The following is a 15,132-nucleotide window of genomic DNA, read 5'->3' on the forward strand; positions in this document are numbered from 1 at the left end:
AGATCATGTTTCCCTATGAATATACACTTGCTTTTGTTTTCCCCTTCTGTGCCCTTAAGAAGTTGCCCTGACAGGTGAGAGGGCTGCCTCTCTCTGGGTTCATGGGCTTCATCAAGCTCTCTCTGCCCAAGTACCTGGCTTCCCCTGAGGTTTGACTCCCTCTGCTAGACCACCATGGAGGAAATGCGGGGGAAACAGCTCTAGGTTGGTAGCTGTGGTTGGGAGGCCTGGGTTCCAGCTGGAACCCTGCTGCTGGCAAGTCACAGCCCCTGGGGAGTGCACCGGGCCTGGTGCTCAGGAGACTTTGCCGGTGAGCGTGACTCCCCAAGGACCTGCCACCTTGAAGAATGTGCCCTGGGCTGTCGACGGGGCCCCAGCCATCTTGCTTCCCTTGACACTCCTGAAGTTAGCCACCTCTGGCGACGGTGTCCAGGCCCCTTCCTGTGTGGGAAGTGACTCCGAAAGCAGGGAGATGAGGAGCTTGCTGCACCAGCTGCTGTCCCTGGAGATCTACCCACCGCCATGTCCCCCTTGAAGCTCCCAAACCCAGCCTTGATTCCGGAGGGTAGCGGTCACTGTTAGGCAGAGTCCCCCTGAGATACTTCCCCAACTCCAAGTGAGGAGAGAGCCAGGGGCTGGGTCCAGGCAGGCCCTCCACGCTGGTGGGCCACAGCCTGCCGCCCTCACCTCCCTGCATGGCTGTCCCATCCCTGCTTGAGCCTCCCTTGCCTCTTGGCCTCTTCCCATGTTTGTCCTCAGTGGCTGACAACTTTTGCTTTTGACAAAAGATTGGATGATGTTGAAATCAAATGCTTACCTGAAACTCAAATCTGTATCAGCAGCTGCATTTCTTTCCTTCCTCTCATTTTGTAAGTGAATCTTTAAAACACAGTTGTGCAACTTGTCTTATTTGTTCCCTGGAGGACTGGAAGATGGTGGTGGATCACAATTTAGTTCTCCTTGGCATTCTGGTCCCTTTCTTGTGGAATTTGCTAAGTATTAGTAATTTCCCAAATTACTTGAGTTTTCTGAAAGTGGTGATGAGTTTGTTTCTCAACTTTCACCATTGAGCTGGTAGTTCCCAACCAGATTTGACCACAGCAATAACCTATTGTCATTTGCTTGTTATTGTGACAGGCTGTGTCATGAGACACACCACAGGCTTTTTTTTTTTTTTTTTAAAGTCAGGGTCTCACCCAGGCTGGAGTGCAGTGGCACGATCATGGCTCACTGCAGCCTCAGACTCCTGGGCTCAGGCAATTCTTTTGTCTCAGCCTTCCAAGTAGCTGGGACTACAGGTATGCACTACCACATCTGGTTCATTTTAAAGTTTTTTTTGTAGAGATTAGATCTCACTATGTTGTCCAGGCTGGTCTCGAGCTCCTGGGCTCAAGCAATCCTCCTACCTCAGCTTCCCAAAGTACTAGGAATACAGATGTGAGCCACCACACCCTGGCACCACAGGCATTTTTTAAAATGAAAATTAAACTTATTTTATTTTGAGGATTTCACAAGAGCTCTTGAATAATTGTGATACCTTTGGATATTATGAAATCTTGACTGGCAATTGATTTGAGGCCAAATGTTTACATGCCAAATAGAGGTAGCTCTTGGTCAATCTGCACTGATGACTGTGTGTGTTCAGAGCCACACTCCCCGCTCCCTACTTGGGCTCCCTGTTGATTTGCACCAGCACCCAAGCAAGGTGCTGCCAGGCCTGGGAACAATAGGGAAAGAGAGACCTCTTTTCCCAGGTGCTTGCCTTCACAAAGGATGCTGCCCTAGTCTCCATGGGACTCCGGGCAGGGCATGGGCTGTGCTGCCCCATCGCCATGGGCTAACCCAGTGCCCTTCTTGGCAGGCCCTGGCTGACGCCTATAAAGAGGCAGGCACACTCAGGTTGGGGGCGGGCCTTCACTTGTCCATGTATCTCAGTGGTGCTGTGTCAATCAACTCATGAACTCACAGGTTTGCTGCCAGCTCTGGTCAAAGGTCTTCAGGTAAAGAAGAATGAAACCCTTGCCTGAAATGCAGCTTCAAGGTTGTGAATTTTGTTTCTGCAAGCTGGGTCCCCATAACTGAGAACAGTGCTAATAGGTTCCCTGGATATTGTGAGCAACCTTTGCTGCAGACCCCCCTGGCCTATAGGCTTCCCTTGTATTTAGTCCAGTTGCTTTTTGTTAGGTAACTGCATTGCTGAGAGATAGTTCATGTGTGTGTGTGTGTGTGTGTGTGTGTGTGTGTGTGTGTGTGTATATGTATTAACTTTCTTTTGTTACCTATAAAAATTAATTTTAATCCTACTCATTCCTTTTATAGGATCATGTATTTATGTTTTTAAAAAGCCTGATGTGCCAGGTGCGTTGGCATGCACCTGGAATCCTAGCTACTTGGGAGGCTGAGGAGGGAGGATTGCTTGAGGCCAGGAATTCAGGGCCAACTGGGGCAACATAGTGAGACCCCTATCTCTAAAATGAAATGTAAAAATGTATTTTAAAGTCTTATGGTGAGGTACTTAGGGATGAAGTGCTTTGATGTTTGCCAAAACTTATCAATTGATGAATTTAAATAAGGGGCATATAGCAATTGTAATATTCTTTCAATTTTTTTTTTAGTTGAAGTCTCACTCTGTCACCCAGATTGGAATGCAGTGGTACAATCCCAGCTCACTGCAACCTTGACCTCCTGGGCTCAGGCAATCCTGTCTTAGTGCCTGGTTAATTTTTTGATTTTTTTGTAGAGATGAGGCCTTGCTGTGTTGCCCAGGCTGGTCTCGAACTCCTGGGCCCAAGCGATCATCCCCTCTACCTCCTAAAGTGCTGGGATTACAGGCGTGAGCCACCGTGCCTGGCCTCTATTGTTTTTAAGGTTTGACATTTTCAAATAATGTTTAGGATAAAGGAAAAGAAAGGGAATTATTGTTTTAGGGGAAAAAATCTGATGCTAAAACCAAAGTTGTGTTCGAAATGTGTTCCCACTAGCTATTCCTGAGGGTAGGCCCCTGAGCTGTGGCTTGGCCCACAGAGGGACTAATTCCAGTGGCAGAGCACTCACTGCTGACCCTCCAGCTTAAAATGAATGTGACTCCAACTTAAAAAAAATGTAGTTACTGGTTACAATATTTCTTTTAACTGTGAATTCCCAGCATCAACACATACTAGGTGTATAGTAAATGTCAAATTGATACGTCACTACTGCTTACTTTTATGGTGAGGTTTTAATTAATTAATGAGTTGCCCAGACTGGAGTGCAGTGGCATGCTCCCGGCCACCGCAGCCTCAACCTGCTGGACTCTGGCAATCCTTCCACCTCAGCCTTCCAAGTAGCTGGAACTACAGGCATGCGCTACCACGTCCGGCTAATTTTTGATTTATTGTAGAGATCAGGTCTCGCCAAGCTGCCCTGGTGGCTCTCGAGTCCACAGGGTCAGGTAATCCTCTTGCCTCAGCCTCCCAAAGTGCTGGGATTATAGGCTGAGCCACGGCAGGTGAAGTTTTAAAGAAGAGACCTTTGTGCTTCCCAGATGACTACTGTTAGTCTGCTATGTACTTTGAGTTTTCCCTTTCAAGCCTGGAGGGTCAGGAATGCATAAGGGTCCTTTCTCCAAGGGCAAAGCTCTGTTGGGCTAACCCAACTGTGGCTTGAGAACAGTTAATTCCTAAATAAAGCTGAAGTGAATTCTCACCATTGTGATTTAGACCTTTCGCTATGACAACGTTGACTTGGGGGCTGCAGGTCCCCCCAATTTCCGCATATGAAGGGAACAGACTTGGGACTTGGATTTTCTGATTATCGTCCAACTCTTTTCACGGTGTCTGGCACCACCACTGAGCACTTCCTTTCTTTTGTGATGGACTTTCTGAAACATTCCTTGGGTGGAGCCATACCTCTCCAGCCTGGAGGAGTTGGGGGAATCTTGGTGGCCCGAGGAGTGTGGTGTCCCGAGGCATGGGGACTAGGCAGTTGGGATGTGTAGTGGTGGGTCAGAAGGGAGGCAGGATGCTTGTAAGCTGTGGTCTGAAACCTCCTCTCTGCCCCTGTGTTTCCCACTGGGTCCAGGAGCTTCAGAGTCTGCCTTGCTGCTTTTTCTTCTTTATCTTGAGTAGGTCCCTTCTCGCTAAGATTCCCCTGATTGCTGGACACCATTCCTGGCACACCCCTGCCACTGTAGAGGTCTTTCACCTCGTGGTCTTGCTGCATGCCTGCAGTTAATGTTTCTTCCCATCCTGAAGACCAAACAATGACCCCAGACCCTGGTGACAACTCTGGGTGGTAAGTTGGGCCGGTGTCCCTAGTTTAAAGATAGAAAACTGACTGGGCATGGTGGCTTATGCCTGTAATCCTAGCACTTTGGGAGACTGAGCTGGGAGGATTGCTTGAGGCCAGGAATTCGAGACTAGCCTGGGCAACATAGCAAGACCTTGTCTCTACTAAAAATTAAAAATGAGCCAGGCATGGTGGCATGCGTCTGTAGTCCCAGCTACTTGGGAGGCCGAGGTGGAAGGGTCACCTGAGCCCAGGATGCTGAGGCTGTGGTGAACCATGATTGTGCCATTGCACTTTAGAGGGGTGACAGAGTGAGACCCTGACTCAAAAAAAAAAAAAAAAAAAAAATCAGGCTGGGCTCGGTGGCTCAGCCTGTAATCCCAGCACTTTGGGAGGCTGAGGTGAGTGAATTGCCTGAGCCTGCAGGTTCAAGACCCACCTGGGCAATTTGACGAGACCTCATCTCTACAATAAAACAAAAATTAGCCGGGCTTGGTAGCACGTGCCTGTAGTTCCAGCTAGTTAGAAGGCTGAGGCGGAAGGATCGCTGGAGCCCAGCAGGTCGAGGCTGCGGTGGCCGGGAGTGGCCACTGCACTCCAGTCTGGGTGACAGAGTGAGACTCCAACTCAAAAAAAAAAAAATCTGCATAAGTAAGTGATGGCATCGCGTCCAGGTTCTTCTCCCACCTCCATGGGGCTTAGGCTGTGCTCAGTTGCTCCCAGGGAGATGTCTTGCAGCACTGTGGAACTTGACAACCCATGCACTCAGGAGCAGCCTCTGTCCTGTTCACAGCAGCTCTATCTCTGGTGCTTAGTAGACGCACCAAATATATTGAGAACTTAGAGATTAAAACTTGGATTCTTGATTTAGGAGTCTGTGTGTGGGTGTTCAGTATAGGGATTGGTAAAAATTAATCCATTTGTGGTGTGTTTTCCAGGACCTGTGCTTGTCAAAGCTGTGTATCTTCATACAGAGCCTTATGCCAAGGGCTCCGCCCACGCAGACCAGGCACCAGGGTCTCCTGCTCATGGGATGTCCTCCTGTGCCACGTCTAGACCAATAGCCCAGTTGAACTGGAGTCCACTGTTCATGTCCAAAGATTCTGTGTGTGCTTTTTTGGAGGGAGTCCGTGGTGCAGCTGCTTGGCTTTACCTTTGATGTCTCTTCTTGGGACCAGCCAGGCATGAAAAAGGAACCCTTCAGTGGTCTTGCTTACTTTCTTTCCAAATATAAAATACCGTACTTTATCCTGAACTTGCTTTCAATCACACAAAAATTAGCATGTTCACATGTTCAGGCAAGAATACAAAAGACAGTCATAAGGGGCACCTGTTTCTACAGAGGTCCAGAGCGGAAAGACCAGGAAAAAGCAGGAGGAATTTATGCAGCTCCATCCTTGACTCAAGTTCACTGGCTTTGTGTTTTACATTAATACATATATTTTATATATAAAATATACACATATATGGAGGACCTCAAGAAAACCAGAATTGTATTTTGGAGGATGCCCTCTTGTAGTACAGGCTTCCCCTGCTAGGTAAGTGTTTGAGGAAACCACAGGCATCATTGTACCAGCTAGCATTGTTGTGAGAGGCTGTGTTTGGCTAGAGTGAATTTTTTTTGGAGATTATTTCTGATTTACTGTAGAGATGCGGTCTCGCCAAGTTGCCCAGGTGGGTCTCGAACCTGTGGGCTCAGGCATTCCACTCGCCTCAGCCTCCCAAAGGCGCGGGATTACAGTTTGGAGATTATTTCAACGCATTCACCCATTTCATGATGGGTGATTTATGAGCACACCTGCCCACCCAGTTTCGCCCCGAGTGACTTTTTTTTTTCCCCAGGTGAAAAAAGTCCTCAAAGTGAAATGTTTTGCCAATGTGGAAGAGGTGAAACAAAAAATGGCAGAAGCATACTATAAGGTATCAAAATTGATGAGTTCAGAAACTGTTTTGAGAAGTAGAAAAAGCATCTTGATAGGTGTATTGCATTAGACAGAGAGTACTTTGAAGGTGACAGAAGTTTAAACATGTAAGAATAAGTACATGATTTTTAATAAATAAATTCTGGCCAGGCACAGTGGCTTACGCCTGTAATCCCAGCACTTTGGAGGCTGAAATGAGAGGATTGCCTGACACAGGTCACAGGTTCGAGACCAGGCTGGGCAACTTGGTGAGACCTCATCTCTACAATAAATCAAAAAATTAGCTAGGTATGGTGGCGCATGCCTGTAGTACCAGCTACTACTTGGAAGGCTGAGGCTGAAGGATCACCTGAGCCCAGCAGGCTGAAGCTGCAGTGGCTGTGCGCATGCCGCTGCACTCCAGCCTGGGGGACAGAGTGAGACTCCTACTCAAATAAATAAATAAACAAATAAATTTCAGGGTTTTTTTAATTTCTCCCTTGTGCATGCGTGCATGCATGTGTGTGTGTGTGTGTGTGTGTGTGTGTGGTTTTTTGTGTTTTTTTTTTGAGTTGGCCTCTCACTCTGTCGCCCAGACTGGAGTGCAGTGGCCGCTCCCGGCCACCGCAGCCTCGGCCTGCTGGGCTCCGGTGATCCTTCCGCCTCAGCCTTCCAAGTAGCCGGAATTATAGGCATGCGCTACCACGCCCGGCTAATTTTTTTTTGGATTTATTGTAGAGATGAGGTCTCGCCTGCCCAGGTGGGTCTCGAACCCTAGGGCTCAGGCAATCCACTCACCTCAGCCTCCCAAAGGCACGGGATTACAGGCTGAGCCACCGAGCCCGGCATGTGTGTGTTTTAAAGAGATGGGGATCTCTCTTTGTTACCTAGGCTGGTCTTGAACTTCTGGGCTCAAGCAATTCCCCTGCCTCAGCCTCCCAAAATGCTGAGATTACAGGTAAGCCACTGCACCTCATCCATTCATTGGATTTAAATGATATACTTGGAAGCAATCTGTAGGCCTCAGGCTTAGATAGAGGACAGAAGGAATAGTAGTAAGAGAAAACAGAGGAAGAGAGCACATGATGGAAAGAGACAGAGTGTCACCATAAATTGGCCTCAGTGTCCTCTGTGCCCAGGCTGCTGATTGTTTCTTACTGGCAAAGCTTCTCCGCTGTCCCTCACCTTGTTTTCTCCACCCTCTTTGCCCAGAAGGTTGTAGAATAAGCATATTGACTAATAGACTAAAGTTAAATATTTTTTTAGTCTTCACATTTAAGAAGGAAAAACTGTGCGAGAGACACAACGAGTAAATCAGAGGTCTCTGAGTGGGACACCCCACCCCCACACTGAAGGGGCCGGGTGAGCAGAGGGCTCTTTGAATAGCCTACAAGGGACTTCTCAGCTGGGGCTTTCCAGAGGAGGAATGGGTTTGGACAAGCAGAGCGGGCAACTTTCATGGGGAGGGGAAAACTCTCACTCTTCCTATAACTCACTCAGCACTCAGTGCTTAGAGCCTTGCTGAGTCCAGACAAGGCACCAACCTCAGGAAACCCAAGTTGGCCAATTGTGGGGCACAATCGGCAATGTCTGCAGACATCGTTGGCTATCACAACTGGTGTTGGCATCTAGTCGCATCCAGAGCACCCAGGGTGAGAAGAGTTGACCTGTGGTCAAGTGGCAGACTGAGATCTGAAGTCAGGACTGTCTGACCTCGCAGCTCCTGCTCTGTCTGCTGCACTGACCTGTGGTGGAAATATTTCTTGGGAGCGTGCCCTCCCTCAGCTATTAAAAGTTTTCCGGAAGCGTCCGTTGGATGACCGCTGAGGATACTCGCAGTTGCTTCCAGTTGCCTCTTAGGTCAGCTTCTTCTAGCCCGAGCCGAGGACAACACTTCCTGTGGAGGCTGGCTCCTGGCCTTAATTAACAGCACTGCTTCCTGTCACTCTGCTACTTGGCCCTCTGCTCTGGCCAAGGAAATGGGTGTCCGTCTCCACTCTGCACTTGGCCAGCTTGGGCTTCCTGGGGCTGGTGCCTTGTCTGGGCTCAGCACAGGCTCTGAGCACCCAGCACTGAGTGCTGAGTGAGTTATAGGAAGAGCAGGTGTTTTCCCCTCCCCATGAAAGTTATCCACTCTGCTTCTCCAAACCCATTCCTTCTCTGGAAAGCCCCAGCTGAGAAGCCTTTTGTAGGTTGGCCAAAGAGCCCTGTTCGCTGGGCCCCTTCAGTGTCCCACTCAGAGACCTCTGATTTGCTCGTTGTTTCCCCAGCCCGTCCCTGGACAGCCCACATAAGTCACACGGAGCCTACGGGGGAGCCTTTGCATGTCTTTGGCTTGGAATGTCCTTTTCTCCCCGGAGAGGTGGTCAGTCCTCCTGTGGAACCCTGTAAAATTCTGTTCACCTGATATTTGCTGGGTCCCGAGTTGGACGTCTTAATTTGCCCCTGGAGGTCTCTCTTGCCTTTTTCATCTGGCCCTGTGCCCTGGGAGACTGCTCTGTGTGGACTACATCTGTAGGCTCCCATGTCCACCTTTGTACCCCTGCAGGGCTGGCCAACCCTGGAGAGTCAGACACTTCCTGAGGAGGTCCTGGAAGCTGGAAGATCAGCTAGGGTTAGTCTAGGAACAGTCTGCAGGGGAAACAAACGACCTTTCATCGCAGTCAGAGCCATAGGTGTGACCCCAAGTGGGATGTGCCAGGACCTGCCAGCGGTTCCTCGAAGGCAGTGGTGGGGCTGAGGAAGCAGGCAAGGCCAGACCAGAGCAGGGAGGGGATAGGGGCTGGAACTTCAGCCTCGTCCCTACCTGCTTTAAATGCCCAGAGGCGCCTGATTCCAGATGTGCGTTTATCAAGATTGCCTGCTGCTGTGCAGAGAACCCCTGAAAAGGGATGGAGTGAGGGGCCAGGCGGGGGCAGGGAGTTCGGGAACGTCAAGCAATGATAAGGGTGCCATGGTAGGGCTGGGCAGGGAGGGGGATGGGAGTCAGGAAAGACTTGGGGGAAACAGGTATTTTTAGCAGGTTGGGGGGGGGCCTGGCACAGAGACAGGCTGTGCTGGGAAACCGAGCAGGGGGGCTGGAAATTCAAGTCAGCCTCAAGTTATTTTGGGATAGGTTATTGCGGGGTGGTGAGCTTTGTATTCAGGGGAACTTTTTTGGCGAAGGAGCATGGGGAGCTGGGCACAGGGCAAGCCGCGGGCTTTGCCCGTGGAGGCACCTGACCAGCTGGGTCAGAGGCTGGTGGAGGTTGGGACAGGGTAGGGAGAGGCCCGCAGCAGCCGGACTGTGTGTGACCTGGGCATGGGCGGCCCTGGGCTGCCCCTGCATCTGCCCTTGTCCCTGCACCCCAGCACTGCCCCTCCTCTGAGCCGAGTCCTCGAACTAAGTGCACCTGCACCTCCCTGCAGCCGGGTCTTCACCCTGCTGGGCCACCCAAGTGTTATGCCTCCCCAGAGGTGGAATGGCAGGAACTGGTGGGTGTCAGGAGGTGGAAGGAGGTGAGGGTTCCTTCTAGATCTCCTGGTTTGAGGGGCTGGATCCTGGGGTGGGGGAGGGGCAATGGGAAAAGGGAGTTCTTGTTGGCTTGTTGAATTGCAAGTGTTTGGGAGGAACGGATATACTAAACACTGGGCAGGGGAGAGGACAGAGCGGAAGATTTCAGAGGCAGTGCTTCAAATCATAAGGTCACCCACGGAGGGGAAGGAGGGAGGAGCAGTGAGCCAAGGGCAGAGGCTGGGGTGGGCCACCGGAAGGAGACTGGGGGAGGGGAGGAAGCTGGTCAGGGAGGAAGGGGAGGTCTGGAAGGGGAATCCTGGATGCCAGGGAGGCCTGTCGTGGCAGGAAGTGGTCAGCCCCGTCGGATAAGGTGAGACCATCTCCAGCCTCCTTTTTCCTCCGTCACCCACACGTGGCAGAGGCATGGATGCGGCAGCCACAGGTGGTCGCTGGGGGAGTGGAGGGGCCAGACAGCCTGTGGCGGGAGAAGGGGCGGTGGGAAATTCAGGGGCTTCAAGAGGCTTGGCTGAAGGGAAGGAGGGGATGGGCTGTCACTAGAGGGTGGCAAGATGGGGAGAGGCTTGAGCAACCTTTTGTGGATGGGTGTTTCTCTCCTTTGCTGTGAGTGGTCTTGAAGAAGTCAGCATGGCAAGTCCGGAGAGGTCAGTGTTATCACAAGAGAAGGCCCACGGTGTGGTCTGCATCTCACTCAGAAGCGAGATGCTTAGACCCGGGGAGGCATGAAAAACTGCCCCATGTGGTGGAGACCCTGGAGGGATGGAGTCTGGGGCTTGTCTCACTAGAATGAAGGGTGGCTTGACGGGGAAGGTGACTAGCACTTGATGCCATGCCCAACTCCATCCCTGATCACCTAGTGGAGGCTTCATGCCCTTCCTGGTACTGTGGGTGTGGCAAGGGCTTCCGACATCGTGATCACATTTGGCACACTCCCTAGCTGCTCGGAGTGTCGGACGTGGCCAATGTCCTGTGTCTTTCCCCATGGCTTCATGAGGTAGTCCCATCATGCCCCGTGCTGCAGGCATGGGAGTGGAAGCTCTGAGAGGTGGGGTGCCTTGAGGTCCCAGGGCTGCTTAACCCTCTGCATGCCACGGCAGGCTGGCTGTCCTGTGGAGGTGGGGGCGCAGTGAAAGGAGGAAAACGGAGGCGAGGGTGACGGTGACGATGGAAGGAGACCCCAGGAGAGAGGGAAGCAGGAGAGCCCAGCAGTGAAAGGGTGCCTCGTTCCCTGAGCCAGGCAGAGGGTGGACTGGGTGCTCAGGGAGGTAAGCTGACCTGTCGGCAGGGAGGGGGGAAGGAGGGGGAGGCGTCTGCAGAGTAAGGGAGGGTAGGACCAGCTTTGGAGAGGGAGGCGAGGCCCAGGATGGAGAAAGGCTGGTCAGAACACTAGGGTGCTGGGCCCTGTGATTCTTGTCACAGCGGAGTGCCCATGGGCTTGGTAGTCACATGGGAGCGAGGGAGGAGAGATGTCTGGAGATATCCGGGGTCCACGTCTGTACGGCAGGGCAGAGAACGTGCCTCCTTTCTCAGAGAGGACAGGACAGCCAGCCCTGCCTTCCACTCTTTCTGGCTCTTGCACTCTTCTGTTCCCGGGTGCCCAAAAAGGTTGTACTTGCTGAAGCGCATGACTCCAGAGGCTGCGTTGTGTCTGACTTCAGCAGAGGGTCCGGATGTGTCTTTTTGTACCTCCAGCACTTGGAATGATGCTGGTACCTGGAAATGTTGCTGGAACCCAACTGTCTTGTTTTTGTCTCCTTATGCATTCAAGGTCAGAAACAGCATTTGGCACATAGTAGGTGATGGAATATTTATTCCCTCGGTCAGGAAACTCCTCCCCCACATGGCCACCAAGTCCCACAGACACACCCTTGTGACAGAAATCACAGGGCCCAGCATCCTAGTGCTCTCTGACAAGCCTTTCTCAATCCTGGGCTTTACCTCCCTCCCTCCCTGCAGCTGGTCCCACCCCCCTTACTCTGCAGTCACCTCCCCCTCCTGCCCCACCCCTTGTCAGGAAACCCTGTCTCCCCTTTGGTTTCTGACTCTCCCAACCCATGTGTACACACACACACACACACACCCCAACAGATATATATTGATGCCAGATTCATAGTCTCACACACTTGCACACAGTCACACACATGCTCACCGACAGTTATGTGTACGAACACACAGCACACGCGCACACCCACGTGCAACACTCCAACCGTCGGAGCTGTTCCTGCAGTGCCTCCCTAGTCCAGGGCCTGTCCTGGCTGTCCCTTGGCCTCTAGCGGCACAGCTGTGGTGTGACCAGAGAGCTTGGGTGAGGACTCTACTTGCAAAGCAGTTACTCCTAATTTGTCCACAACAGATTTCACCTTGGAACTCAAAGGGGTTGCCGACACTGGGTGAGCCCTGAGACGGTCCCGGTTGCCTAAAACGCCTGGCCCCATAGCTTCTGGAAGGAGGCCAAGGGCACAGACATGGAGCGGCACCCACTGTGTGAGTGAGATGCTTGGCACCAGGGACTTCACTTACTCTTCACAACCCAACCATGCAGGCAATGCTTGCCTGGTTTTGTACTGTGGAAGCTCAGGCTTAGGTGTTAATTGGTTGCCAAGCTGCCATCCCTCTGGAGGGATGGAGTCCAGATTTGGGCCTGAGGCTGACTCCAAAGCTTCCCTCTTTCAGCACCCAAGGGAATCCTTGTTGGCAAAACAAGGGAGAGAGGAGGCTCTGTGCTGTCCAGTTTGTCCTTTTTTTTTGAGTCAGAGTCTCACTCTGTCACCCAGGCTGCAGTACAGAGGCACAATCATGGCTCACCGCAGCTTTGAACTCCTAGGCTCAGTGAGCCTCCTGCCTCAGCCTCCCGAGTAGCTGGGACCACAGGTGTGTACCACCACACCTAGCTAATTTTTTTTTTTTTTGGTGGAGATGAGGACTCACTCTGTTGCTCAAGCTGGTCTCAAACTCCTGGGCTCAAGCAATCCTCCTGCTTCAGTCTCTCACAGTGCTGGGATTATAGGCGTGAGCTATCTGTACCTGGCCCTGGCTTGTCCTTTTGAGCAAATAACATGGTATTACCTGGGATATATTTAGATACACAAGTTAATATAGGCCAGTGCTTCTTGGTTTATGGGCTCTTCAAGACCCTAAAACGGGGTGATGGACCCTCTCCCCAGAAGAGTTCATACATGCAGAGGTTACTTTGGTTTCCAAAATCCTTCAGTGGCTCCCAGGTTGAGAACTCCTGGTGAGGTATTTGTCACAGGGTGACAGATGAGGATACTGTCCAGGCCCAGCTCAGAGTACGGATCACAGTGCACACAGAGGTCTGTACATGCATGTTTATTTCAGCCCGTTTTTAGTAGTGAGAATTGGAAACAATCCAAATAGCTACCAGCAGGGACTTGGGTAAGCAAGCAAAGCCCATTTGTGCCCAGGGACACCACGCAACGGTTCAAAGAAAGGATGGCATAGGTATACATAGACGTGGCACTGCAAGACGTATGGGTGAGTGGGAAAAGACATGTTGAAGAGTGATACACACGCATTGTTTATGTGAAACAAAAGCACTTAGTATTACTTATTTCCTACAGATGTGGAACAATTTTTGTAAATGCACACAAAAAACAATGGAACGATACTCAAGATGCTGCCAACGGTGGGGCTCCTTTGGGACGGATGGAAGGTCCTGGTCCAAGATGACACAGCTCTATAGTGCTTTAATTTGTTAATAAGGAGATGTATCCCTGTATTATGTGTGTACTTAAAGTCAATTTTAAGATGCAGCACACACACTAGGTATATAGGAGGGGTGAGGGAAAGAGGAAGGGTTTTTTTTTTTGTTTTTTTTTTTTGAGTTGGAGTCTCACTCTGTCACCCCGACTGGAGTGCAGTGGCCGCTCCCGGCCACCGCAGCCTCGACCTGCTGGGCTCCGGCGATCCTTCCTCCTCAGCCTTCCAAGTAGCTGGAACTACAGGCGCGCACTACCACACCCGGTTAATTTTTGATTTATTGTAGAGATGAGGTCTCGCCAAGTTGCCCAGGTGGGTCTCGAACCCGCAGGCTCAGGCAATCCACTTACCTCAGCCTCCCAAAGCGCTGGGATTACAGGCTGAGCCACCGAGCCCGGCAGGAAGGGGTTTTGAAGGAGGTGGTGGGGAGAAGGTAGGAGAAAGCCTTCATGTCAGACAAGCCTATATTTCAGTTCTAACCTTGACAATGACCTGTCAGTGACCTTGAGCAAGTCATGTTAACTCTCTGAGCCTCAGACTCCTCATTTGAGAAATGGGAATAATAATGTCTGCCTTCCAAGGCTCTTGGAGGATAAAGTACTCCAAGCACATAGTAGGTGCTTGTGCTTGAGGCATCATAGTCATTATTGTTATTTCAAATTTTAGCTGAAAAAACATTTGAGCTCTTAAGAGGTAACAGCTGAGTTGAGGGTTTTAGGACTGTATTTGGCTAAATCAGAGATGACTTCCTGGAGGAGGAGAAGCTTGAGCTACTTGCATATTGTGAGATGCAGGGTAGCAGTGAGTCAGAGAGAGGGCTCTGTGCAGAGAAGCCTGTTATTAGTAATGATTTTGCTTATTTTCATATTCTAGACAAGGAGACTTGGAGAGTCCAAGTAACTTGCACACAGACACACAAGGAAACTGACCACAGGAAGGCATGGGCTGGGGAAGAGACGGTGGGAGAATGCAGAAAACGGGGAGAGTTCTGTGGGAGGGAGAAGGGAAAGAAAGAACGGGCTTCGTCATCAGAAAGATCCCTGAAGAGAGGGGTGGGAGAACTGGTGGGCAAACCACTGTCCTTGGGGAGCCTCAACAGATGTGAGAGCACACGCCCCAGGAAGATGCAGACCCTAAGGCCCCACATTTGCAAGATGCTCTTGACAGAGGCCAGCAGCTCTCCCTCTCCCCTGGACCCCAGCAGAAAGGATTTACCCTTCCCCCTACACACACACACAGGAAGGAGTTCTGGGCTGAACAGTTCCAGGAGGCTGGGGAGTCTTTCTCCCAGAAACTTCCCAAGAACTGGGGGGTGGCAGTGCTGTGCCAAGCCAGGCTCTTGTATTGGTGGAACCCAGCAATTCTGCTCCCTAGATTCTCAGGCTGGGCCATGAGTATTCATGCCCAAGGACGAGCATGGCGGGATGTTAGGGTGTTGGAGGGAACAAATAAATAAATGTGGAGGGTGATCATAGCAGCATGATTGAGATTTTAAAATATAGTGGAAAGTGAAAAAAGTAAGATGTATATTATATACTAAATATGACACTAGAAAGTACATGCACTTAAAATTTAAAAATATATATATATTTGAGTTTGAGTCTCACTCTGTTGCTCAGACTGGAGCGCAGTGGCATGCTGGCCACCACAGCCTCAACCTGCTGGGCTCAGGTGATTCTTCTGCCTCAGCCTTCCAAGTAGCTGGAACTACAGGCATGTGCCACCATGCCA

Source organism: Carlito syrichta, unplaced genomic scaffold (genome assembly GCF_000164805.1).
Source record: "Carlito syrichta isolate Samal-C Ts95f unplaced genomic scaffold, Tarsius_syrichta-2.0.1 Scaffold142933, whole genome shotgun sequence".
In the NCBI taxonomy this organism is placed as follows: domain Eukaryota; kingdom Metazoa; phylum Chordata; class Mammalia; order Primates; family Tarsiidae; genus Carlito; species Carlito syrichta.